Raw genomic sequence first — 26739 nt, 5'->3', positions numbered from 1 at the left:
GGGAGAAGCAGGAAAATCTACAGATAATGTGTCTCCCTCCAAAGACCGCACCTCCCACTGAGGAAGAGCATCTACTGCTGGACAGTCTCCCTCTAAATAGCAGGGGTGTCGGGGAACTGGGCCCACCATTCAGAGTGAGGCTCAGGCTGGGGACTAAGAAAAAGGCTGTGTCCAGAGGTTTAATAGACTCAGGCCTACTCTGATTGTCTGTGTGTACACAAATAAAGTGAAGATTAAGGACCAATCCATAGACAAATGGGAAGCCCACAATGACAGGGGCAGAGTCTCAATTAGGCCCCACTGCTCCATCTCCCTTCTACCCTCTCCTATTGTTTCAACAGCCACAGAGAAAGTGAACAAGAAGAATGGGTAAAGGCCCCATGTTTTTAGCATTTGCTCCTAGTTTCAGGTACCAACTCCCATCACATCCCAGGCCTCCAGGTCCTATCACCATCACCATCACCACCACTACCCCACCCCAGGACAAAGTCCTATCTGCCATCAGGGCAGGGGTGACAACCACTCTGACTGATTCAGGCTGAAAAGAGGTGTCCTTAAGAGGCAGAAGTCAGAGTCCTTTCAGAGGCTTATTGAGGGGTCTCTGGCCAAAAAAAAAAAAAAAAAAAAAGGAATCGGGGACCTTCTGTGTATCATCCTGTCTGCATGACTTTCTGGAGTTTGAGAAACTCTAGGTGAGAAGAAGTAAGTTTGTCAGTAAATCCAGTAAACAAGGCTCAAATAACAGGGCCCAGAAGAGCATTTGTAAAGACTGAGAAGAGAAGCAACCAGGATGCCCAGGGCCACATTTTAGACCAAGAGCCCCATGTCTCTGCTAGTTGTTGGTGGATCTTGGAAACACGCTTGGTTGGATTTTTGCACTGGATCCCTACCTATTCTTCTTTAGTGGGTATAAAAGCAACATTCATTCCTCCTCTAGAAAGAGCCATAGTCCCTGCCACCTCCTTCAACAGTTAAGAAGATCAACTCCCCTTCCATTCCAGAAGGTCACGGCCCTGGAGTGCAACAATGCGTTGTGCAATCCTGTCTGGGCTGTCAGAAAGACCCGTTAGACACACTCAGATACTGGGAAAGAGCGGAAATAAGTCCTCCCACACTAATACTTAGCCCAGTGGCTACTCCCGATACCAAGGAAGAGAAATGACTTGGACAGGCTGCTTGGCCCTGATGTCTGCTGATGAAGGAGTCATCAAAGGTTGGCTACTGGGAGCTATGTGAAGTGTAAAAAATAGATAAATGGGTACTCAAGTCATTGACCAACTGGCCAGGAGCTTCGGCTGAAAGTAGGTCCACATAAAAAAAAATCGTTGTTAACTGTGAACGAGTGTGCAAGCCTATTGCTGTCATTTTCCCGGGTTAATTTTTCCCTATCAGTGAGGTTCAGAAGGTGGGGACAGGGAGATCAAGAGGTCAAGGGTGTATTATAGAGGCAAAAAAAAAAAAAGATGACAGTGGATAAGATGCAACAAAGATAACATAGAAAGTACATAGAAAAGGCACAGCCATCTAGCAGATTTGCCAAAACAACAACAACAACAAAAACAACAAAATCAAAACAAAACAAAACAATGTGTCTCTAAGAGGAGAGGGCCCAGGAAGGAATCTGGATTCTGCTGCAGAACCTGGAACAGTAACCATGGGAGACAGTAGGTTAGGGTCTAGGGCACAGTGAGGTGAGAGAAAGAGTGAAGGTGAGATTAAGAGACCTAAAGGTGTCCATACCGTTCCTGGCCTCAGACCTGTTGTGTAACTTTTCCTTAGAAGATTTAAGCAAACATACGTTCACCTGTGATAAGATACCAAATGGCAGAACAAAGAAATGACTCTACCTAAAACCAACTTAGTACTCCGGTGAGTATGCTGGGGTAAGTGACAGAAGTATGTGCCAGGGCTTAATTACAAGCCCCACAGATGAGGGGCTGGAGAGATGGCTCAGAGGTTAAGAGCAGGGACTGTTCTTCCAGAGGTCCTGAGTTCAATTCCCAGCAACCACATGGTGGCTCACAACCATCTATAATGTGATCTGATGCCCTCTTCTGGCATGCAGGCAGAGCAATGTATACATAATAATAAATGAATTAAAAATAAAAAAGAGTACAGATGAGTCCAAAGGCAGGCACACCACCACAAGGACCACCAAGCATCGAGGAGATGGCTCACAGTAGCCGCATCCCCAGATAACTTCCAGGAAGCTACACAGGTCTGGACGTCTCCTCTCCCCTGCTATTATCACCTCTTCTCTGAGCATGAGCAAGAGTCTTGTGAATGAAGAAACATCCCTTTTGTGAGTTTTACTTCCTGAGTCTTAAGCCTCTCTTCAGGAAGGATGTTTCAGTTCTGAGTCCCTCCCTGCAACACCAGCAAGCGACTGACCCCAGGAGTGGTGGCTCAATCTGACTTTGGCATGGCTGTATTGAAGAGATGTTCGTGGGAGATGTCTGGGTGATGACATGATGACAAGAGAATAAATCTCACCCCGTGGTTGCAATTCAGTAGAAAATAACTAAGAACCTAAAAAAAATCAAATGTTAGCAGTGTAAGGGGTGGTGGAAATTGCCAAAGTGTTGAATGTGTTCACCTCTGGGAAGTGTGAATTGCGACTGAGGAGGGATGGGACAGCAGCCCGCTGTTTTCATTATAAGCTGTATAGAACCATTTGTCTTTTTAAACTATGTCCGTGTGTTCCTTTTATAAAAATAAAAATTGAATTTCTGGCTGCTGTGCGGAGAATAGGTTGGAGAAGGGTACGAATGTCACCAGGGCAGCCCATTGAGTGGTCCAGGGGACAGATGATGGAGGAACACTAGCGGAGGGGAATGGATGGGTTTGCAAAGTTTTGGAGACAGATTCAACATGACTTCCTGAAGGATTGTGTACAGAGAGAGAGAGAAAAAAAAAGGGAGACATCAAAATATGCTTTTGAAGCACTTTGCCTGAGCAGCCTGGCAAATACAGAAGGGACCAGAATGAGGTAAAACCAGCCACCAGGGCATGGAAAATCTAGGGAGTTTGTTGTTCTTGGTATCACGCAGGTGCGGAGAGGCCACCTGCAAGTGAGGGGCTAGTGCATGTTAGGCCATCTCTCTACCCACCGAGCCACATCTGCAGACTCGGGGCTGGCTCTCCATGAATGGTGTGCTCCGCAGCTCATGGCCACCTTTTAATTGACAGGCTTGACTTGGAAGATTCTCATGTTATTTCCTGAGATGTATATAAATGGTGCGGGGGGTCGGGGGGGGGGGGTGCAGAGGCATCATGAGTAGGACTTAAAGCGAAGGTGTGTTCTATTAGATAAGCCACAGATGGATCATTTATTGATAAGCCACAGGATGTCACCAGAGTTGCAGATCAGTGGCTCATGGATACAGTCAAGATCAATGCCGGAGATGCACTTACAGCTCTCAAGCATGGGGCTGGTGCCTGGGATCACAGCTGGAGACCAGCTCACTCTGCAAGAATGTTTATAAAGAGGACGGGAGGAGCTGGACCTGAGACACTCTGACACTGAATAGAGTTGGGAGAATCTGCAAGGAAGGAGGATGGTAGGAAGACAGATGAGAAGGCAGACAGAAGGAAGACAGAAGGGAGGCTAGGACCGTAAGGGAGAAGCTGGGAGGGGCTGTCGTTTCGGAAGCTGTGACGGAAAGCATTAGCAAGCAGGATGCTATCCCAAGTCCTTCGTCTTCGCCGTTCAGTCCCGAAAGCGTGCAGTGAGTAGAAACCAAATGTGTTTGACTTTCCATCCTGCCCACACCTGTCTACCCTGTGGCCTGGATGTCTCACTGTCCTCTCTACCTGCCTCACTGTCAATCCTGTCCCATCCCAACCTTCAGGCCAGGCCACTTCCCGTATCCTCAGTTGTCCCTTTCCCCCAGCACCTCATCGCCTAGCCCAGGGACCCCTGTGTCTTCTTAGTTTGGCTTTAGTGATCCTTTCAACAGCTTTTCACTGAGTACCTAACAAGCCAGGAGTGGTACGAGGCATGATGGCTACAGATGTGATTAAGACTGGCGTTGCTTTTTAGAGGGGTTCCACATGTCTTTAGAGCCACACGCTTAAGCCCATTAGATAGGTCAGGTCACCTGCCCACATCTGAATTGCAGCCCCAGCCTCATGGTCAGAGCCCCAGGCAGGGCTACCCAGCCTGAGTGTTGGAGGAGGTGAAAAAAATCTTAACACTTCCTCATGGGCCACTAGAACAATCTACCTTAGGAAAGGGCATACCAGCCATGGCTAAAGAAAAACTAGCTGGAACCTGCTACTGCGGTGCCTAAGATGACACTCAAAAAAAGGAAACATTTATCCTGTGCCAGAAAACAGATGATCTCTAGCAACCAAAATAAAGACATGAGGAATGTGTCTGTGGGAGATGCTGAGGCAGCAGAGCGGTATAGTCATTCACCTCGAGACCAGGGATAGATGAGGACAGGCAGAGATGGCTAACTCCTGCCCACTGAGACTTGTTCAGACTAGGCCAAAGCCATGGACCTCTTGTCTCCTGCACTGACAGTCTGAGCCTGCTCAGGCTCCACCCTGGAACTGTCCTGTCCCAGCACCCCATTCTCCACAGCCAATGGCCTTAGTAGCAATTTGGAGTCAAAAGCCCCAGCTAGCAGCAGCTGCAAAAGGCCCAGCTAGAGATCCCATCCTTGGCCTCCTGACTCCATCTCCATGGATATTGGCCTTGGATGTAGGAGAGTGGGAGGTACCATGCCCTCAAAGGCAGCCTTGGCTTTCACTCAAATCCCACTCCTTTCGCTGAGTTGCCAGAGACACAGGTGGAACGTGACCTTACGGGACTCTGACTCTGTGGATAGGTACTACATGGTACTCACTCCTCTCGGCCCTGGAGAACCTTCTGGACTCTGCTGTAGGCACCCACATTCAGCTGTCCCACCAGGGTTAAACACTGGTCTCCAAGACCCATTGATCTGGGAGTGGAGGCGGTGAGAGCCTCCCCCAAGCTACATTTGTACTGAAAGCCTTAACGTGTTACTTCCCCAATCTGACTTCCATAAGCCCATCTCTGGCCATAGCAATACAAGTATACAGCTTTATGGCTTTAGAACAAATCCCACTAGGGCTGCTGAAGATGAGAGCCCTGGGAAGTACGCCATCCTTGCTATGATGTCAGATGGGTGGGACATCTGCCTGTGTGCTCACCATCCCAAGCACACACCCATGCAGACAATGCCCTGGTCTGGACAACTGTGCATGCCAATACTGCCTACACCAGCTCTGTAGCCCCCGCCCCACCAGCACCACCCCCCCCACCCCACCCCAGCCCCCGCCCCGGGATGCTCCAATCCCAAGACAGCCAACTCAAACAAGTGTCTCTCTCAAGTGCTTGAAAAACTTGTTTGTTGCAGGATTCTATTGTTGCTTTATTTTAAAAAAAAAAATGGTGAAGAAATAAGAAGAAAAATCAAGTTGCTCACACGGGGAAGTATTATAGAGCTCATAAGCTCCACACAGGAGCGTGAATGTGACACTCTAAGCATTATTAAATGAAGTAAATGGGGGGGAGAGCAGAAAGAAGCGAACGGGAATCTTTAAATTCAGGCTCTATAGACGTGTGTGTGTATGCATGCACATGTGTGAACTGTGAAACAAAACAGATTAAGTGCTAGCAAAGAATTTTCAATGAAGGTATCTAACAGCATTCTGGGATACTTCTCTTTCCCCAGACCTTTAGCTCGGTTGCTCTTTATTGTTATGGATATATGTGTGGGAGGTGTGCATACATGTATGGATTCGTGTTCACACATGTGGGAGCACACACAACTGCGCATGCTCGTGGAGGAAAGTCTTTTCCTCAATCACTTCTCAGTCTGTTTACTAACCCAGAGATATTAACCCAGAGACAGCCAACTTGCTCAGGGACTCCAAAGAGCTGCCACACCCATTCAGCTTTTTCTTTTTTCTTTTAGTGTAGGAATATCTGCCATCACACCTTCGTGGTAAGTACTTTATCCACTGATCCATCTCCCCTTTTTCTCATTTAAGTTTCTATCATCTGACCTATACATCCCAAGGACATTCATATTTCAGTAAGGCACATACCCCTAAACCATGCTCTGTAAACACCACACGTGCCTTGCTATTCAAGCAATTGGGAGTTTTATCATGAAGTGTTGAAGCAAATCCATTATCCCACACTAAACTTGGCTCTCCTTTTACACACACACACACACAGAGAGAGAGAGAGAGAGAGAGAGAGAGAGAGAGAGAGAGAGGGGCACACACACCTGTTCCTTATGTTAAGCTAGATCCTACTTTTCAGCAGCATTAGCGTCTCTCCCACACTCCCAAGTGCTCTCTCGCCGTATGGAGGGATCTGTAAAACTTCCACTCTCTTCCTCACAGGAGAGTTCTTCAAACGGGAAGACAGCTGCTCTGCTCACAGGCCCTCCTCTTTCAGATGAAAGCGCTCCCACTCTCAACAGCTCCTCGGGGGAAGCTCCTCCGCACCCACGCCACTCACCCTGCAGCAAAGCCTCTTGAAGCTAGGCTGGTGTTTTAACAATGCATGTTGAGGAGGTGACTGGTGGCCTACGCTTTTATTTCTAGAACTTGACTTTCCAAACATCCACCTTAAGGAAATCCTCACACACCAGGCCAATGTAATAGAAAGCAAGTGGGTAAGCTATGTTAAACCCACATAAGGTTTAACATTGTACAACCACCAAACACTGTTGTTTGGAGAACAAATGTTACACATTTCCCATGTGCAGCACCCTCATTTTCACACTCAAACATATGTATGCACATGCACACACTTTTAGAGAAGAAGGAAGAAACACATTATTGGTGGTGTTACATGAACAACCCTTTTGTACTCTGTATGCACTTCTCAAATATTTTATGCCATACTCCTAATTCACACACACACACACACACACACACACACACACACACACACACACACACACACACACAAAACCCCAATGTTTCTTTGTGTGGTGGTATATGCCAAAAATCCCAGTGTTCAGGAGACAGAGGCAAGAGAACCAGGAGCTCAAGACCAGTCTCTGCTGCAGAGTCTGAGGCCAGTTTGGGCTACAAAAGACCAAAGTATTTTTTTAAATTTAAAGATATTTAAAATAAAATGAAATGAAAACTATTTTTAAAAACAGGATGCTAGCTGGGTGTGGTGGTGCATGGTTTTAATCCCAGCACTCGGGAGGCAGAGGCAGGCAGATCGCTGTGAGTTACAGGCCAGCCTGTTCTGCAAAGCGAGTCCAGGATAGCCAAGGCTACACAGAGAAAACCTGTCTCGGAAAAAACAAATAACAACAAAAAAAAACCCTCATGATGCTAGGAATTGGACACACACACACACACACAGAGAGAGAGAGAGAGAGAGAGAGAGAGAGAGAGAGAGAGAGAGAGAGAGAGTGTCTCGTGTAGTCTGGAATAGCATGGGAAGTTGGTCTTGTCCCAAAGCCTGCCAGGTGTGGTTTCCTATTATAGATACTTTCAACCAACAGCCCTGAGACACTACACTGCAGGAGCTGCCCTTCATCAGCACATCGTGCTGGTGGCACCATGAGGGTGACAATTTTTACCCCAGTCAGGGAAAGCACAAGCAGCAGAAGGTGCCCCAGGCGGAGAGAGGCTGAGGGAGTGAATGAAACACATCTCACAACAGAAAGTCCGTGTGCTCTCTCCTTAAAGACAGACCTTCCCAGTCATTTCCATACAGCAAGAATGTCCGAGTGGACAAATTTCACCTACACCATGAGACCTCCTGGGTCTCTAAAACAGCCTATCCAGGTGGGTTGTCTTAGACCAGATGTATCCAACCTTTTGACATTTCAACATGACTTGTGTTCATAGCTATTCTAGAAAGTGTGGAACCTAGAAGCCACAAGTTTAGGCAAGGCTAACACAGGCAAAAAGCTGTGTATGGCTAGCATAAGAGGTGGCAAAAAAAAAAAAAAAAAAAAAAAAAAAAAAAAAAAGCTCAGCAGCACTGACTAGCCACAACTTACCCACCTTCTCTGAGCCTTAGTTTCCACCAGTGGAAGATGAAGACTACCAGACCCACATCTCTGGGTTATTATGAAGGTTCTTAGAATCAGTGCACACGAGTGTTTGGAATTTTTGACCACCAACCACCAGTGGTCACAAGCGACATGTGACAAGCCGTAGAGGAGAGCTGTACTGCCTGTTCCCTTCCTGCAATGCTCAAATGGCTGCCCTTGCAGATTTCTTTGTTCTTCCGTCTTCTAAGAAGTCTCCCCTGTGGGAACAACCTCTAGACACAGGAGTGTTCAGACTCTGGCCTTATGCTCTTCTCTGAGAGGGATCCGGAGTCCTTTCTTTCTCTCTGGCACCCCCTGGGACCCTTCTGCAAGTCCCTGCTGTGCCATGTCACCACAGTAAGTATATATGACAGGCTTATCGCCAGTTAGGACCCACATCCGCCTGCTCGCAAAGACCAGATGGGCCACATATTCTCTTGCGAGCCAAGTGAGCACTAAAGATCATCACCGTGTATGGGCAGATAGATGCCCCTCTCGGCAAAGACATCTCTCAGTAAGTGATGAGTGTTGTCCCCTCTCACTGGAGGAGTCAGGACAGTGTACACTCAGTATTGCCAATTGGCTTCGTTTCCACAGGTTTTGGCTTCCATGCGGAACCTTTGGTTTAAGAGGAAATGGGATTTCCCCTTCAATATTCTTGGATGACAGGACCGCAATTGGAATCAGGGCATGAAAAATCATGCCCTGGTGGTTATTTCCATTAGTGGCTTTTTGACTCTGCAGGGACACCTGGAGCACAGCGCCCCGTGTTTTCCACCTCCCACCCCTTATAGCTCAGGCAGGTCCCAGCAGGCTGACCCAGAGCCTTTTGCTGTAACTGGGCCTGTGATATTGGCTGGAATCCTTTGAAAGAGCCCACTGTAGCATCTTCCCTACATCGTTGTCCTGTATGTCTCTGTTCTCTTCCAAATGTCTTCCACTCCCTCAGATGTGCACATGAACACACAAGTATGTATATCTATGCATGTCCGCTTGTACACACACACACACAGCACATTTCTTGGCTCTTTACAAATTATAAACCTTGGGAAGTAGTAGTTTATCATATATAATAAGAAAGAGAAAATGTTTCCTTGCATAAGTTGCAAGGTGCTAGAACCCAGTAGGACCCTAGAGGAAAAAAAAAAATAGAAGAATCCTGGATATTCAAAAGAAGAGTAAAATAAAACCACATTCCAGATGTTCTTAAAAGAAATTCTGGAAGAAAGAGAGCTGAAGAAGTAGCAGCCACAGGAGAGCTGACTCAAGAGTCGGCTTGGGCCTGAAGCACCAGAGGACAGCCACACATCTCTGTGGCCCGAGTCTGCAGCATACATCCGGGCATGGACAAGCACTCGGGAATCCTTGGTGATGGTAGACAAACAGAAGAAACAGGAAGTGTGCGTAGACTCTTCTCCTCAGAGATCCTAGGGTGCTACTCATCTGCCTCAGGCCAGGCTTCAGAGAATAGCATTGCTTAACTGAGCAGCCTATGATCTGGCAGAGCTTGCCTCTGCAGTCAGGATGTTATGTATAAGGAGATGCCTCCTTCCACACCCTCTCTTAATCCCAACCGTGGTAGCCACCTCTGTTCTTGTGTTCCCGGAAGAGGAGAAGTCACACCAGGCACGGGCAGAGCGAGCAAGTGGTCAAGGTTTATTTTGGCAGGTGAGACTGAAAATGCAAAGAACCCAGCCTGCCTCTGGTATCTGGATTTCAGGGACTCAGCCTACTGCTCAGTTCCCTTTGGCCACCCTTGAGGTCATCACTTTCCTGGGATAGGCAGGGGCTTTCATGCAAGCCTTCTTTACCCACAATTAATCTGCTACTACTAGGTACATTGGATGCAAGTATTTGTATAAAATTGTCACTGCCTGTGCAGTTGACAAGTTCACTAAAGGGAAAGAGTGCCTTGCCCATGAGCCCGTTCTGAGCTGGGGGAGACCAGTCTTATCATTTTCCCCAGAGCCTCTCTTCCTATCTAGTCACCTTGGCTGTCCCATTCTAAGTTGAAAGCTCTCCTACTACCTTTCTCGATGCTGCCAACCTCGCTGTTTTAACATTAATGTGATTTTAAGCCTAATATGTGTTTTCAGTGTAGCAAAGAGGAGACTAGACTAAGGTCAACAGGGGCAGGGTGCCTACAGAGCAGTTCACAACGTTTCCTGAGCCAGCATGTGGGTGTATCATGGTGTCCAGGCGTGACATCTTTTCCCATCTGGAGAGCTGTGGTCACCATGGTGAACTCCCCACCCCATGAAACCATGTGGTGATGGAAGGAAAAGCCCTCCTAGCACCCTGGAGGCTGAAGACTTACATTCTATAGTGGTCCAAGAAGACAATGGGACCAGTGGGCAAGGCTAGCCTCTGAGTGAAGATGCTGCCAATGGATCTGCCAACACTCCACTAGCTACTGGCACATCTGCAGTGAGTAGCAATCTATAGGGGACACTTGTGGCATGCTGCTCAGAGAAAATAAGCTCTGGCCTCACCATCAGACCCCACGATGTCAGTCCAGGTGTCTAAGCAATGAAGTAAAGATTCTCAGAAAGCATGTGGAAGGCAGCCTTCCATGCAGGTCTCTTGGGCTGTTTCTCTGAGTTCTTTAGTGATGACAGTTCTAAGAGCATGGGCAGAAATTGGGCAGTCACTTAATCCAGCCCACGGTGATGGAATCATTCCTCTGCAGAGGCTCCTGCCTCCTGGGAATGGATGAGTCCTTAGTGCAGCTCGACAACAGCCATAAATGACCCCACTCTTGTTTATGGCTTGTCATCTTCTCTCCATAAACTTTCTATGGACTAAAGAAACACATCTTCCTCTGATCGTGAACGAAGTTTGCCAACAGAAACCTGGAAAGCAGTGCGCAGCGGGGAGCTTAAATTCTATTTCCACCTGTTTACTTACAGAAGAAATCTAGAAATGACCACTGAAGGCTTTTTTGGGCAGCCCTGCTAAGCCATTGGGGAGCCAGCGCCCTTCTGGCCCTCAGCCTTACTCATTTCCCTCCAGGTCTAGCTCTGGTCTTCATGTCTACAATATGACAATGAAAAATCCATCTATCCCAGATGAACTCCAGACAGCAAGACAGAAAAGAGCAAAGGGCAAAAAACTGTGTGTGTGTGTGTGTGTGTGTGTGTGTGTGTGTGTGTGTGTGTGTGTGTAGCGTGTGTGTGCTATGAACCCACTCTTGTTTGTTTGTTGTGGTCCTGGGAATTGAACTCACGGCATCTTGCATGCTGTGCAATAAGTACTCTACCACTGAGCTAAACCATTATTCCTCCACATTGTTATTTTATTATCTTTAAGTGTGTGTATGTATATATGTGTATGTATGTATGTATGTTTATATGTATGTGTGTATGTATGTATGTGTGTATGTATGTATGTATGTATGTATGTATGTGTGTGTGTGTGTATATGTGTATGTGTATTGTGCTGGTTAGTTTTAGCTGCCAACTTGACACAACCTGAACTCATGTGGGGATACAGTCTTAATGAGGAGCTGTCTAGATCTCAGAGTGGCTTGTGGATGTGTCTTGATTGTATATTGATGTAGGAAGATTCACCCTGAATATGAGTGTCACCATTCAAGGACTGAGCCCTGAACTCTATTGGGTTGACTAAAGCTGAAAACATGGACACAGGCAGCATGGGAGCACTTGTCTCTCTCGCTGCTCTGGACTGTGGATGTGACAAGTCCCTACCCTGACCTCTCTTAATAATGAGTGCCCTGTAACCTAGGGTTGTAAGTCACATAAGCACATACACATGCTTTTTGGAGAGAACGAAATTAGAAAAAGTGCAGTGTTCCTGTGTGGGGAGCTTGCACACAGATGTGTGTGAGTACACATGCCTGTGCAAGCTCAGTGGCCAGAGAAGAATGTGGGACATCTTGTGCTTTCACCTGGTACTGAGTCTCTCATTGACCCTAGTGTCAATCTGGTGGCCAGCAAGCCTCGGTGGCTCTCCTGTCTCTGCCCTCCACAGATCTGGGAGTTCGGGCACACGCAGCCTTTTACATGGTGCTGGAATCAGAACTCTGGTCCCTTGTTCTTGCTCAGCAAGCACTGCTACCCGCTGAGCCACCTCCCCAGCCCTCTCCTATCCTGTTTTAAAGGAGTCGTCCTTAAAATCCCCATGCAACAAATTCCTCTAACCTCTCAGTGCTCAAGACTGTGTCACATGACCATCTCATCTCCCTGAGGCCTGGAAATATTGGTTTTCCTGGTCACGTGTTTGAGATTTCTGTTAGTTTGGAAGAGGAGAAAGGACACCGTGGGCAGCTGGTGGTCTCTACCAGGAGCCTCCATAGCAGCTCTTGCCTCAACCCATGTTTGTTGAAGGATCTGGGAAGTGGACTAAAGGTGAAAGGAGAGTGAGGAACAGAGGTGCAGAGGAGAAGGGAGAGCTTAGCATCTGGATACCCAGTTCAGATGAAAGCGTGTGTGCCTGGGCTGCAATGACCAGCGGTCAGTTTACTGAGGATGCAGGACTTTCGTGTAGCTCAGTGGCACAGTGCTTGCCTCATGTGTGTGAGGTCCCAGGTTCAGTTCTCCATACTGCAAGAATACTGAAACAGTTCCAAGCAAACATAGGGAGGTAGTCACCCTAAATATTTACAGGCCGGCATGAGGCATTATTAAGCATACTGTTCTTAGCCAGTGCTCCCCAAAGCCCTCCACAGGTCCCCAAAGCCCATTCTAGAAGCTGTAAGGTCAGAATATTTTTCTAATGAAGTGATTTAATCATGCATTTCACGCTCTTCTCTCAGGCTGTTACACAAAGGAGGTCCCCAGAGGGTATATGGCCTGTGAGCATTCAGTAGACAGGGTACACAGTTGGAAATAGGATCCAGCTTCCTTTAGCTCCTTAAAAACTCTGTGCCCACCAAAAGAGAAGAAAGGATGGAAGGAAGGAAGATGCCAAACACCAAATAGGTTTTTAATACATGTAAAAATAATTCACTCTTCTTACTATTTGATTCTGGTTTAGAAATTAGTTATTTTCATTAAAGATCTGTTAACCTATAATGTTTTATTAGGTACTTTTAAATGAAATTATAAGTCAATTTACAATATTTACTTGTCTTTCATTTCTAATATGATAAATATTAATAGTTACATACAGCAAGTTTTTATCTTACTTTATATGTTTTGCCTGCATGCATATATATATATATATGATTTGAATTTTCCTTGGACATAATAACAAAATATTACAAATTTCTACATCCATGTATTTTACTTAAAATAATTAATATGCATTCATTAAAAACAATACACTATTTTGCCTTATTGAAAAATCATTACCCAGTTTATGAAGCACTCCTCCTGTATCCTACCACTGCTGTAACTCTGTTTCTCTCTGAAGTCTTTTTTCTATTCTCTTTCAGTTGACATCTACACACTCCGCTCCATACATTTTTTTTCCTTCTACCTCACCTTCTCTTGCACCCTAGTTTTGGCATCCTTATTATCTTGGGTGTGGAACAGAAAAGAGAACACGAGAAGTCATAATAAGTCAAAGGAAAACTGTTCAAGGTTGGGAGGAAGAAGAGAAAAAGAAGAGGAGGAAGAGGAGGAGGAGGAGGGAGACAAGAGAAAGGGACTGAAGAGGGAGGGGGAGGGGCATTGGATACAAGGGGACAAAAGGGATCGTTCTATGCAGCCTCTCATACATGAATTACAGATACCTGTGGCCCACAACTATCACAAAACACCTTTATGTCTTCTGGGCAAGCCTGGGCCTCTATAAGCTCAACTGTCCAATGCTTGGAAGTGAGACCTAATGCCCTCAACACAGAAGAAGACCTTTGTTACAAGGTCTAGATGTTGGAAAGGTTGCTATGAGGCCTGAAGCATCTATAGAAGATTGTGACTCAGTAGCCAAGAAAAATGGCTTTATGCAGACAGAAATAATGGATACGCAAACACAGAGAGGCATCTCCCTTAGCACTGACAACCCTGAGTTCCAGAGAGTCACAAGCCGGGCTTCCACTCCCAGAAGCTTATGTCTCTAAGCTTAGATACTAGAGGGGTACAGCTCTAAGCTTTCAAGAGGTTTCCTGTTCTAGGTGCTCAAGACAGAGGCTAATGGTACTGGGCTTAGAGTACTCACAGCTGGCAGCTAGGGCTACTGTCCCTGAGCTGTGGGTGTCGGGATCCGCTGCTCTTCAACTCTTGGCAGCTCCCTCAAGCTTTTCGTGTGCTCAGAGCTTTTCAGTCCTTGTCGCTTGGGCTCCCATCCTTGGCTCTTGACAGCCACTCATCTTCTACAATCTCAGTTTCTTTGCCATCCTTCCTAGTCTTAGCACCTCAGATTCTGCCCTGGGTTGCTCTCTGGAACTTTTCAGCTACCTACTAATGTTACAGCCCAGAGCTTTGGGTACTAGGGCCCTTAGCTTTAGTGGCTTTTTAGAACTCTTAGCTATCTCATCACCACCACTGTCACTGCCAAGCTGAAAGCCTCAGAGTCTTGTCTGCTTGGCATAATAAGCTCAGCCTCGTCTACCTATGACAAAGACCATAACCAAGCAAAAAGATAATTCAGGAAAAGCTTCTATTGGAGCTTATTGCCACAACACTAGATCATAGTACCCAGGAAAGGTGTCTCCCAAATTAAACAAACAAAAAAACAAAAAGAATGACAAACAGCCAGCTCTTATAACCAGAAGGGGGAGAATGTAGCATGCTTTCAGTTAGATATTAATTCCACCAGCACCAGTCATAGCCTTTTATATGCATGGCTTCTAATTTTGCCAACTACAAGCTTTACATAAGGAACAATTACAAGGCAAAGACCAATCAGAGACTTTTTGCTGAGTCACAGGAGAGGTGCTCTACCCTTCTCTCATTATTTATTTATGTATTTGTTTGTTTGTTTATTTATTTATTATAGCTGCAAGGGAAGCAGGGTCAATCAACTCGGTAGAGATTTGTCTTGTCCAAAGTGGAGTCTTCCAAAACGAATTCAAGCAGTCATGACTAAAGAAAGGCTTCCTAAAGCGAAAGTCATAGCTGCAACAACAGCTATAGTTTTAGTGATCTACAATTGGCGGCAGCTTCCTCAGATTAAATATGGAGTGTTAAAAGTTGCCAAAGAAGGCTTGCTTGTCTGACAGCTCCCCAACTCAAGGCTGTTAAACACAAGTTAAGGGTTTGTCAGCTATCATTCAAAGACCTTAACAGGCAGTCCTAACAGCTTAGTTTATTTTGGGGATGGACATTAAAAGATGCTATCAGAATTCTCAACAGTACCTAGCAGTGCTTAATATCTAGCCATCTAATCATGGACCCTTATGGTTTGGATGTCTAAGGCTCTTCTGATGCTATAACTGTTATTCTTCATGCTCTCTATATCTACAACACCTTTTCCATGGTTGGATGATTGGTCTGGGTCCTGTTGAAGACCAGCTTTGACACCACAAGGTAAACTGTGGGTTTACACATACACATACATACATACATACATACATACATACATACATACACATTCACACATTGGGTGAATATAGCAAACTCCAAAAAGTGAGCTCTAACTAACTTTACATATACACACATATACACATATACATACATATACACACATGCATATTGAGTGGATGGAGCAAACTCCAACAGCTCCAACAACTTAATTCTCCCCCTTCCACAGCTTATATATCCCTGCAAATTTTTTTTCAAGCAGTATAAAAATTGTAATGTGATTACATTCTATTTCTCTTTAAGTAAATAATTACAATGAGGATACGTAAGAAAAACATGTTCCCCAATACCCTCACATGATCAATGTTTTACTTATTATGGGTGAGAAACAAATACCAAAAAAAATTATTCCCAAGAACCCACATACATTTGTATGTAAGCAACTTGTTATAGATTAGCAAAGTGTAAGCAAGCAAGATAATTCTCTCAGCCAGCCTCTCTTTACTGGCAGGCTGCAATTTACAGTTACAGAGAAAGAATCAGTTATCTTAAAAAGTAATCTTATAATAATCTTTAAAAAATCACAAATCTGAACTTTAATGTAAAAAGCAGTCGTTTCTACTTTAAGTCCTCGATGTGTTCACCTACTCATTAATACTTTTTATTAAATCATATCAGGAAGCTGAGGACAAAAATGGATATAGGAACGCAATCATCACCTTGGTCACCAGCCCAGCTTTAGCAAGGGAGTCACGTCAGCCAGTGTTAAGTTGGGCTATTGTTCTTGCTTCCTAACCTCAAAAAATCCCTAGCTCAACTATTAAGAATGTAATTTTTCTGAACTTCAAATTGTTCCCTAAGATTTTCTACCTCAGAGCTCCTAACAAAACGTCTTAACCTTTCTAAGGGTGGCGGTCATTGCTAACAACCTATATCTCTAGGTTCTTTCCAGGAATGGTGGTTGAATCATTAATCTGCTCCAGCAGCAAAGCCTGAAAGGGATCAAGAACTGTGACTGTACGTGCCAATGATGCTGCCCAGTGAGGGGCTGGAAGCCCCCTTAGAATTTTCATACAACTCATCTATTGTGAGGGATGTGGTGACCACAAGGACAACAAGCAGAGCGATGCCCCATAACAGCATAAAGTCCCCAGGACTCGTAGTCTTCAGAGCTCTGGCTCTCCAAGGCACATCCATAGTTGTTGTGCTAACAGGGGGACCTCATCCCATGAGTTCTAAAGCTGTTTTGCTGTTGCTTCTGTACGGCCCTTGACACGGTTCTTTGTCTTATCAATACACACCCCTTTAACATTTTTATCATCCCACTCTTAAAACCTCTTCAACTCTTCTATAGTGTGTGTGTGTATAATATATATATATATATATATATATATATATATATATATATATAGAGAGAGAGAGAGAGAGAGAGAGAGAGAGAGAGAGATTTAATGAGTGTTACTATTAGTAATGAAGATTCAAATAGAAGGCCTATATTTGCCTCCGCTAGATTACCAGGGTGCCTGGCGATGGATTGCTATTGGAAATGCAGCACCTTATAAATTTATTCTTATCAATAAATTCTGACACTGCAGAAAGGCACGAATGTGTCTGTCTATGTTTCCAGCATAGTGTGCTCACTACAGTTACTGGTGAACTCTTGTTACTACACCTCATTCCCAAGCTCAGAGAAGTTGACACACACGAGCACGCAACATCATGGAGATCAGGGTTTGCTCCTTCAGAGACAAGCACATGAGAAGAAAAAATGCATCTGCAAGGAGGAGGCTGGTGACAGCTCTTCAGGCAGACAGTGATGTGGCAAACGCACACAGGCATCGGTTCACTTTTCAGCTTGCTGCGGTCTGAGCTGAGTTTGAATTGGTTTGTCCACATGTTTTCCAGAGAGTCACAGACAGTGGTGAGAGTTTTTGAGAATTTGGGTGAAGAAGAGGGCACATTATCAGAGTGTCAGCAAATGTGTCCCCTATCCCTTTTGAGAATTTATCTGTGCTGCGTCTTGCTGGGTCACTAAGCTTGGTCAACCGAAGCACAGAAATCTATGTGACCTGGAGTAAATCACTTGACCTCTATGAGCTACAGCTCACAGGGAGGCATGATGGAAGGCAAGGAAAATTTGAGAGGAGCCCCTCATTCGGAAATCCAATTAAAGCCTTTTGCCAGCAGAGAAGGAAAAAATCCCACACAATGAATAACTGCTTAAGGCCTTTCTCCAAAGCTGTACAGCTGCAACATTCTAAGAACCTCACCAGAAAACCCAGTGACAGGGAAGGGCATGTGTTAAACCCCTTGTGCAACCCAAGTGGTTCCTGGTTTAATTTACCAAATTATAATTCCATCTAATGCACCTCTGGACCCAACAGATAATTTCACTCATCAAAGGAGAACCAAAAAATAGAGGGAAATTTTGCTTAGCAACTTTTTGAGATGTGACATGAAAACCATCAAAACAACATATATGGCTAATGCTACAGCAATTATTTTGACTTTCCCATGAGGACTCTGTGCTCATGCCTGGTCTCTCTTGATTTCCACAGCTCTCCCCTGGGAAACATACTCATATCCACCCTCTGGGCTGTGCCTTACTTTCTTCTCTGCACCGCTTTTTCTCTTAACCCTCACGTTGAAACCTAAGATATCTTCAATAAGAGGGTGGAAAGGAGGTTCATTGATTAGCAACATTTACAGCTTGCAGAAGGCCCGGGTTCGGTTCTGAGCACTCACACGGCACACACAACAATCTGAACAGCAGTTCCAAGGGCCCTCATTGCCTCTTCTGGCCTCTGCATGTCCCTGTATGCATGTGGTTCACATACACGTAGGCAAAACAGTCATACACATAAAAATAAAGATAAGCACCATCTCCAAAACTACATCTTTAACTAAATCTCCAACTCTTTCATTGTTCTAGAATTCTTTTCTGTTTCAAAGCCACGAACTCCAGTTTGGCCTGAGTCAAGTTCCCTAAAAGTCCATGGGAACTCTTCCAGCTGCTGCGGGTGACAGTGTGGCGCTGCATCTCTGTCCCGTCTTTGCTGACAACAGGACTGTTTACAAACCTTGGTGGTGAGGAAAGGAACCACACGAGGGCACCTTCCCCAACCCGTGCCATTGTGCTTAAGTCTGCTAAAAAGAAGTTATGTGACTTGCCCTCCCTCCATCACTGACTCTGGGGGGGGGGGGCACTACGGCGCCATGGCTGAGTAAAGACACTTGCACACTTGAGCTGTGTTTTACACAAATCATTCCATGCTTGCTGTGTGTGGCCAGGCAATTATCTGATATACATCTGTTGTTGTGTGCTGGACAGGCTGGAAATCTCCAGCGCTGCTTCTAACCTGGGCTGGGGTCAGCAATGCTCTTAGCAGGCCACCATCTTAATCTCTCAGTTATCTTTAAAGAGAATTACCCATTCTCCTTGAGTCCATTCCTAACATGGTGTCTCCGACATTGCTTCACCCCATCGGAGAGTAGTAAGGCTCACACGAGACTGTGGTCAGAGAGAAGTCACCATCCTTTACCTAAAAAGCCCTTGGTAATATCTGCTGTTTTCATAGCTGCTGCTATATGCTCAGGCCTGATGCTGTTCCCATGGTTGCTGCAGAGCCGGCTTGGTGAAGCATTGTACTCAGTGTGGTGTGGGCATTCACAGAGCCAGCCTACCTTTGGAGGTTTCAGAAGTTGAGAGAGGACAGACAGCTCTTTCTTCAGACAACCACAAGACTAATAAACAAGTTTTCAGGGAGATTGGGGCCAATTCCGGACTCAGCAGGGCTGTGTCCTTTTAGGGACTCCTGAACCTGTGTTTTCAGTGAGAACTGCAGCAGTAGTAGCGCCGCCATTCCTTGTTGGCCACTGAGCCAGGTCCTTCCCATGTATTCCTTTTACAATCCCAGGAGCAGAGTGGTTGCCCAAAGTTCCAACACTGAATCAGATGGGCCCAGGCAGGAACCTTAGCCCCACCGCAGGCTGCTTGCTTATTGACCTTGAGCAAGCTGGCTAACCTAGGGCTTTTGAGAAGTAAGTGGGGGATCTACAGTAACATTGGCAGCCCAGAGCTTGGCACAGAATGAGTCTCAGCGCATGACAGAGCACTGTCCCTCCCTGACCCATGAGGACATTGAAGCCCACTCTGGCCAAAATCACACTCTAATCCATCACACAGTCACCATCACAAGCCTGGCCTGTTGCCCTGCCCCTCTGTGGAAGCCCAAGGGAAGTGGTTCTCAACCTTCCTAATGCTGTGGCCCTTAAATATAGTTCCTCATGCTGTGGTGACCCCACCACCCAGCCATAAAATTATTCCATTGCTACTTTATAGCTGTTATTTTACTATTGCTATGAATTATAATGTGAATATCTGATATGTAGGATACATGGTATGTGACCCCTGGGAGGTCACAACCCAAGGTTGAGACCCACTGTCCTAAAGTGAGACACTTCTGTCCCTCTCTTTGCTCATTAGCCTTTCCAAACAATATGCCTCAAAGAGTAAAAATTTCTCCCTAGGGATCCCATGTTGTGGAGAAAGGAAAGACTAAAATCTCACCATTTGCCTCCTAGGGAGAGATTTCACACAGCTCTGGAAGCTTCTCTCGGAGTTAAATTAACACATGCACTTTCCTTTGCTTTTGTTTGCCTAGTCTACAAAATTATAACACTGCTACAAAAAATATGCCAAAAGAAAACTAGATATTACTGTGCCAGGTTTGGCCAACCTGTAAATAAATTCCTTTTCCTTTACTTATTTCTGCTCCCTAATGTCTATGCTGCAAGTATGCTGCCCACTCACATACACACACCTTACATCACACACACACACTGACACACACACACACACACACACACACACACACACACACACGTGTGATGACCACCCCCACAGAGGCCACTGTGTGTGTGTTCTAATGATCACAGTTCCCCAGACAAAATCTTAATGGTGTCACTTCTTTTTTTTTTTTTTTTTTTTTTTTTTTTTTTTTTTAGACAGGGTTTCTCTGTGTAGCCTTGGCTGTCCTGGACTCACTTTGTAGACCAGGCTGGCCTCGAACTCACAGCGATCCGCCTGCCTCTGCCTCCCGAGTGGAGTGCTGGGATTAAAGGCGTGAGCCACCACGCCCGGCTTAATGGTGTCACTTCTTCTCAACACAATCTAAATTGGCATAAACACATTTATAAATAAGCTGTTTGGCATGAAGTTAGAAATTTTCTCCATTCAAGCAGTTTATACATAATGTTCACAGTATGATTTTGATTCACAAGGGTCTACTTAACCCACAATATGTTGTTAAGTCTGTCCTTTAGGGGGAAACATTTATATTAAAACACACCAACCATGTACAACCCAAGTAAACTTAGTCTAAGGTCTTCCCAGCATCAAGCCCTCTTTCCCCCTCCACGCAGACTAAGTGACCCCAGGGACCAGCTTTAGACCCAGGGAAGAGGTCACGGTTAGTAGGGCCATCGTGATAAGCACATCTCTTGCCAGTGTCATGCTCAAGGGATCAGGTTGTCACAGGGTACCCCTCTGAAGTCTTGAGGTCCAGGAACAGAGGAGACTAAAGTTGGTTCAGTTGGACTGAGGAGCATCCCTTCATCTGTGAGTGTAAGAAAGGTCTCTTGCCTGTCTCGGTGAAGGTTAACACGGGTGCATGCTGTGCCTGTTGCTGCCAGAGGCCATCCCTACATGCACAGCTGAGGTCTGCCTGAAGATAAAAGTACTGCAGCTGGTCAGAAGGCAGAGAAACCAATCTTGGCTTCACTGAGCCATACCCAGGCGTTTCTCCTCCAGACTTCCTGTTTTACAACGTGATAAATGGTATGTTAAACGCGAGGGAGTTTTCTATTATTCTAGGAGAAAGAATCTGTTTTGTTGCCAGGACCTAAGCCTACAGATGAATGGAAGAGGGAGCAGCCAGGTACAGTGGTGCAGCACTGAATTGAGGCAGGGAGTGGGGGTGGGGATGCCTGGACCTACACAGAAAAAAAAAAAAAACTATCTCCAAAAGAGGTTGAGTAGGTATTGGAAGAAGAACATAATGAAAGGGCTCGTGCTTAAGCAAGAAGGTCAATTCTCCACATGAAATCTCCTGACCAGTGTATCACAGAGATCACCAAAAGGAAAGCCTGGTTTGGTCACCATAGAAAGAAGAGATGAGGTAGAGTTCCCAGCTCCCGAATCATACACTCAGCCGATAGCATCATGGCCCCCACTGTTCAGGCACAGAAGCAAAATGGGTCAAAGCAAGACAGTGTCCTGGGGACTAGAGTGAGCTGACCACGACCACAGAGAGCTCACAATCTCCAAGCTCTCCAGCATGTGAGAGAACTGTTTGGGGTCCCTACAGAAGGGTGTCCTTTTTGAGCCTAAAGCCCTTGTAGATAGCTCGCTTCCTCTTCCAGGAACTTCCTTCCAACCTCTGATATACACAGAGATCTTTTTACTTTTCCCTCAAGCCAATGGATGGTCCTCAGCTAATGCGGATGCCCTCCCATGACAAAATCCAAAGGAGAAGAGAAAACATCAGAGCCATCTGTGATTGTGAAACCTTGCAGCACACACCCATTGTCTGCCTGCTACAACCGGCTTCTGCTAACAGTCTCTTAACAGTACCCATTATGCCTGAGGCAATGCACACTGCAGAGCCCCTAATCCACAGATGAGCGCAGGTCTAACCAGTGTGTCTCCCTCATTATTTTAGGTACAGGTCAATGAAATCCAGCCAAGACTAACAAAGTGAGTGAATTGCTGTTGGGATGAGGAGACTGGATCCTTAATCTGCTAAACCCAGGAAGACACGAGCCTTTCCTTTAGGCAGTTCCTGGGACCATGGTGGTGGCTTATGAGAAGAGCCTTTCTGGCAAGGAAGCAAAGTTAGAAAGAGGCAGAGTGAGAGACACACTGTGTCCTGATTGTATTATTTGGATCCCTTGTCTGAAGCCAGCTTCCTACATCTTTCACTTAGATGAAATGCGGTGTGTGTGTGTGTGTGTGTGTGATTTTGGCTTAACTGCTATGGTTGGTTTTTCTATCGTTTGTAACTGATGGAGTCTGGGTTAATAAGAATTCTCCACATTAGGAAAGAATGACAGTCCCTCTTTCATTATCGTTGGTTTTATGTAAGAGACCTAGGTTGTTCCTAATGGACATAACTGCTGACCTTGAACAAGCCGCAACTAAGAGTCTTGATAGCAAATGAGAGTGCTCAAACTCCCAGGTGGTTTTTTTTTTTTTCCTGTTCTGAAATTGTGTACAACTATGAATAGTCTCTTAGCAACCTTCATGATCACAGAATTACTTTCTTCCTGTGTATGGGTTTAAAACATAATTTTAATAGTTTAATTACATCCCAGATTTGTAAACTACTGAAGGCCTCTTTGCTTTGGCAAGGCACATAATAATGCCCCATTCATGGCACACATGTGTCATCTCTAATTTCTTCTTCTTTTAAAGATATTGTTTTTATTTTTAATTGTGGAGAGAAGAATTGTGCATATGAGTGTGGAACCCATAGAAGTCAAAAGAAGGTGTCAGATTCCCAAGAACTAGAGTTACAGGCAATTGTGGACCGCCTGATGTGGGTGCTGGGAACTAAATTCATGTCCTCTGCAAAAGCAAGATGCATTTTTAACCAGCAGAGAGCATCTTTCCTGGTCTTTGTCCCTTATTGCCAGTATCTGAGAATGTCCACTACCCCTGCCTACTTTTGATGCATAACACTTAGTGTAGCTTTGCTACTATACCTTATGGGTTATCTATAAACATTCATATAACATAGGTTGTTGGAACATAGAAATAGTGGCCCAGATAGAAAGCCAACAAGTCAGAAGAGACAAGCCTCTGGCCTAGCTCACCTTCCTGCATCCCTGCCTACCTCCTAGTTCAAAACCAACCTCTTCTTTTGGGAGGCTTTGCTGATAGACAAGGCTGGGATGTCTAGTTAGTGTGATTTGTAAATCCTAGTGTGAACTTGCTCCTCCAGGCATCTATTATGAACTTCTCTCAATACAAGCACAGTGTTATTTCTCAGTGCTCTCTGTTTTCAGTGAAAAGCACTGAGAGGGATCCAGGTGACTCAGAACTCAATTCTCTGGGGAACTCAGAAGTAGCCTAATTGGGGAACTGATTCTTCTGGCCTGCTCTTAAATGAGCCCAACTGATGCCTTGGCTGGCCCATTTCTCAGGTATAATGGGCAGTAACTGTACTGGTGCAGACTCTGTGGCTTCACTCTAAGGACTCTATCTATGAGACTGAGCTACTCAGTCCATGGCCTCAGAGCACATGATGCTCCAGCTGAGAACAGGAGGAAGAGGCCAGCTTGGCCTTTAAATGCCTTGAAGAGTGTGGCCATGGCAGCTGTGAGCTCCGGCACCGCAGGACACTGCTCCTGGAAGATCTCTCTCTGTGTGTTAGTTGGCTCTGGGCACTTTTCTAATTTCAAGTCTTGGTTTCTTCTAATGTAAGCTAGGGCTGCGAAACCTGCTGGAGCAACGGTGAAACCCGACTGAGGTCATGCGAGTAAAGCATCTGCCATGTAGTCAAATCATAGCAACTGTACCAACTTGAGTGTCTTGAGAGAAAGCACTGTGCTTGTCAGAAGCCACAGCAGTCCCAGCTGCCTCACTAGCACCATCCTACCAATGGGATGGATAAACTCCAAGGAGTTAGCATGCTAGGCTCTGCTGCCTCCCACCACAGCCTTGCCCCAGTCCCACCTCTGGAGAACTCAGAAGCAGTCTCTCCTTGAATGCCTTTCCCTATGTTAGGGCTTCCTGACATGCTTGGGGTCATATTTATCTGATAATCTAATGACAGCTCTGTCTCTCAACCTTATAAAAGAGAGCCACACATTTTGGGGGGGGCTCCTAGATTCTCTGGTGTGCCTTAGTTAAGATGTCTGCCTTAACTGACCTTCAGCAGTTCCTGGCCATCCCATCCGTCCTTGGGCCAGTGCTCCTGTGGCTCACATGTTCATGGGTCACCTGAAGGCACAGGGTAACAGTCCCTCACTTCACAGTTTATGAAGTGCCACAGAGTAAAGTGACACGTTATCTCTTCAGCAACGGTGGAGCCAGTTCCTTCCCCCTCCGACTGCCTTTCATGGCATCTGCCTCAAAAGACATGTTCTCTTGGCTCTATCAAAATTGGTGACTCCTCACAAAACAGGGGGTCCTGAGGAGGGTCTACACCCCCCATCTTACCCTTGGGTCCTATCCAGACCTTGGGATATGTCCTGCTCCAAAGCCTGCCCCTATGTGTCCTGAGTGCCACCTGTCCTGTGGCTTCACTAACAAGTGCCACTGTCCTGTGTAAAGCTCCTCTGGGCTCAACCTCCAGGGCGAGAGAGGAGAATTAAGACACCAGAGTTGAAAGATGCTGGCTTCAGAAGTGAGCACTAAGCTGACCTGAATAGCAGAGTTTCAAAGGCACCCCGTGGAAGCCCCATGTAAAACTCCACCCCCACTCCCCCCCCTCCACTGGCAGACCCCAGCCTCTCCGATCCCTTTGCTTATGCTGCTCATAAAGCCACTAGCTCTGGGTCCTACAAATGCACCGGAACCTTGTGCATGTCAATGGAAAAGGGTTGGTGGGGGCTTTGGCCCTCCCAAGCAAAGCATGCATGTGTCTCCCCAAAACATGAAGCTAGAGATTCTCCTTGGGAAATGATGACAGTTTTGAGCTGGAAGACTTGAAGTCATGTGATGCTGAGGAAACTAAGGCTTGCTAGAGTCCACTTCTTTTCCCAGAGCCCATACAGGTGTGAAAGCCAAGCTGACTCACCCCGCCCCCTGCCCCCCGACGCCCTGAGGACTCAGAGAAACAGTCCCTTACCAGAAACACTCAGACTGTCCACAGCCCTGTCTCCTCCACACATCTTACAAGAGTACACACAGGTCCACAGCCCAAAGAGTGAATTCGGTCCACAATGACACACCCATTTCCACAATGGCTGTTTCTTGCATGGACCACTCTGGTGACCTCACATTGATTTAACACTATAAAGATTATTTCCAAATCTTCTGAAGTACTAGCGGCTTAAGACTTCAAAATATGAACTTGGAAGGGGACCCATTGCGGCCCCCAACAGAATGTATATTCATAAAAGAGAAAAATCTTAACTCTTTTGGTGAGGTAGCACAGGAGGTTTCCCTGGTGAGCAATTTTGCCTAACTGTGTGGGAGCCACCCACCATACTGTGTCAAGGATGTTAGCCATGCTCTGGAGACTTCTCAGAGGAAGGCTGCTTCTGTCACCATCCCCAGCTAGACAGGGCTCTGCTGGGGTCTGTTCTGTTCTATGACCACATGGTATTTAAATGCAGCAAGCAATACAGGTAAACCTCAGACGAGCCTGGATCCTAATGAGCTATGAGTAACTTACCACTGTCAATATTCAGCTTTCTCACCCATAAGATGAAGCTAACCTGTTCCAAACACTTCACAGAAAAACAGGCAATAGAATAAAAGACAAATAAGTGGCATTATATGAAGAGTAATTACACCGAATAAATCAAAGATAGTAAAATGTTTCCTTTTCCCTTAAACAACCATGTCCCTCCCCCTGCATGCACACACATGCACATAAACACAAGCATGCACACACACACACACAGCTTGCATACCTATACTTATATACCAAAGACATATATACAAACACTCAAGCATACATATACATATATGTGTGCATACAGACATGCACATGCACACATAAATAAATGTGCATGTATGCACACATTAAACACAAGCATGTGTATGCACATGCATATGTATGCACACACACACCATTTCCACAGACAGGTATAGCAATAGTGATATTTCATAGTGGCCCATTAGATGTGGGTGCCAAACACTGGATTGCTCACACGGTTTAGTTGAAATATGAATGAGCTTTGAAGACAATACTCTTAGTTCTGATGAATGGCACTCACTTGCCACTGCCGGGGGCTCTATAGGTGTTGTTCAGAGGAAGGGGCTGAGCCGGGTCCTGAACAAGGGAGAGGCAGTGGCTGGCTATTGGGTAAAGGGGTACCTGAACACACGCCAGCCTTGAGTGTGGCACACCTGAAGAGGCACACTGAAGTGTGGTGGTTGTGTGCCAGGCTTCTAGAACTGGGCTTGAACCCAGCTGCACAAAGCTAGGCAAGTTATTTAGACATGTTGTGCCTCAGTGTCCTCATGCAAAATGGAGCCAGTTGTGGCACCCACTTCATAAATATACTGTCCTGGGGCGAATGTGGGCTAATATGTG

At 45.8% G+C, this 26739-nt stretch overlaps 1 long non-coding RNA gene across 2 annotated transcripts; it reads left to right on the top strand.

The window, feature by feature from the left end:
- The first annotated feature begins 1673 nt into the window (after nt 1-1673).
- On the top strand, nt 1674-22365 carry LOC311580813. 2 transcript variants are annotated; one of them, XR_014773584.1, is made up of 4 exons: nt 1674-1869; nt 5949-5978; nt 6385-6558; nt 22192-22365. It is a non-coding gene; the product is annotated as an uncharacterized lncRNA (long non-coding RNA). The 2 variants fall into 2 exon arrangements; XR_014773585.1 differs by lacking the exon at nt 22192-22365 and adding an exon at nt 18402-18641.
- Nucleotides 22366-26739: the final 4374 nt, after the last annotated feature.

Source organism: Acomys minous, assembly GCF_964271855.1.
Source record: "Acomys minous genome assembly, chromosome: 13".
NCBI lineage: Eukaryota > Metazoa > Chordata > Mammalia > Rodentia > Muridae > Acomys > Acomys minous.
This window is presented reverse-complemented; position numbering and strand designations above follow the sequence as displayed.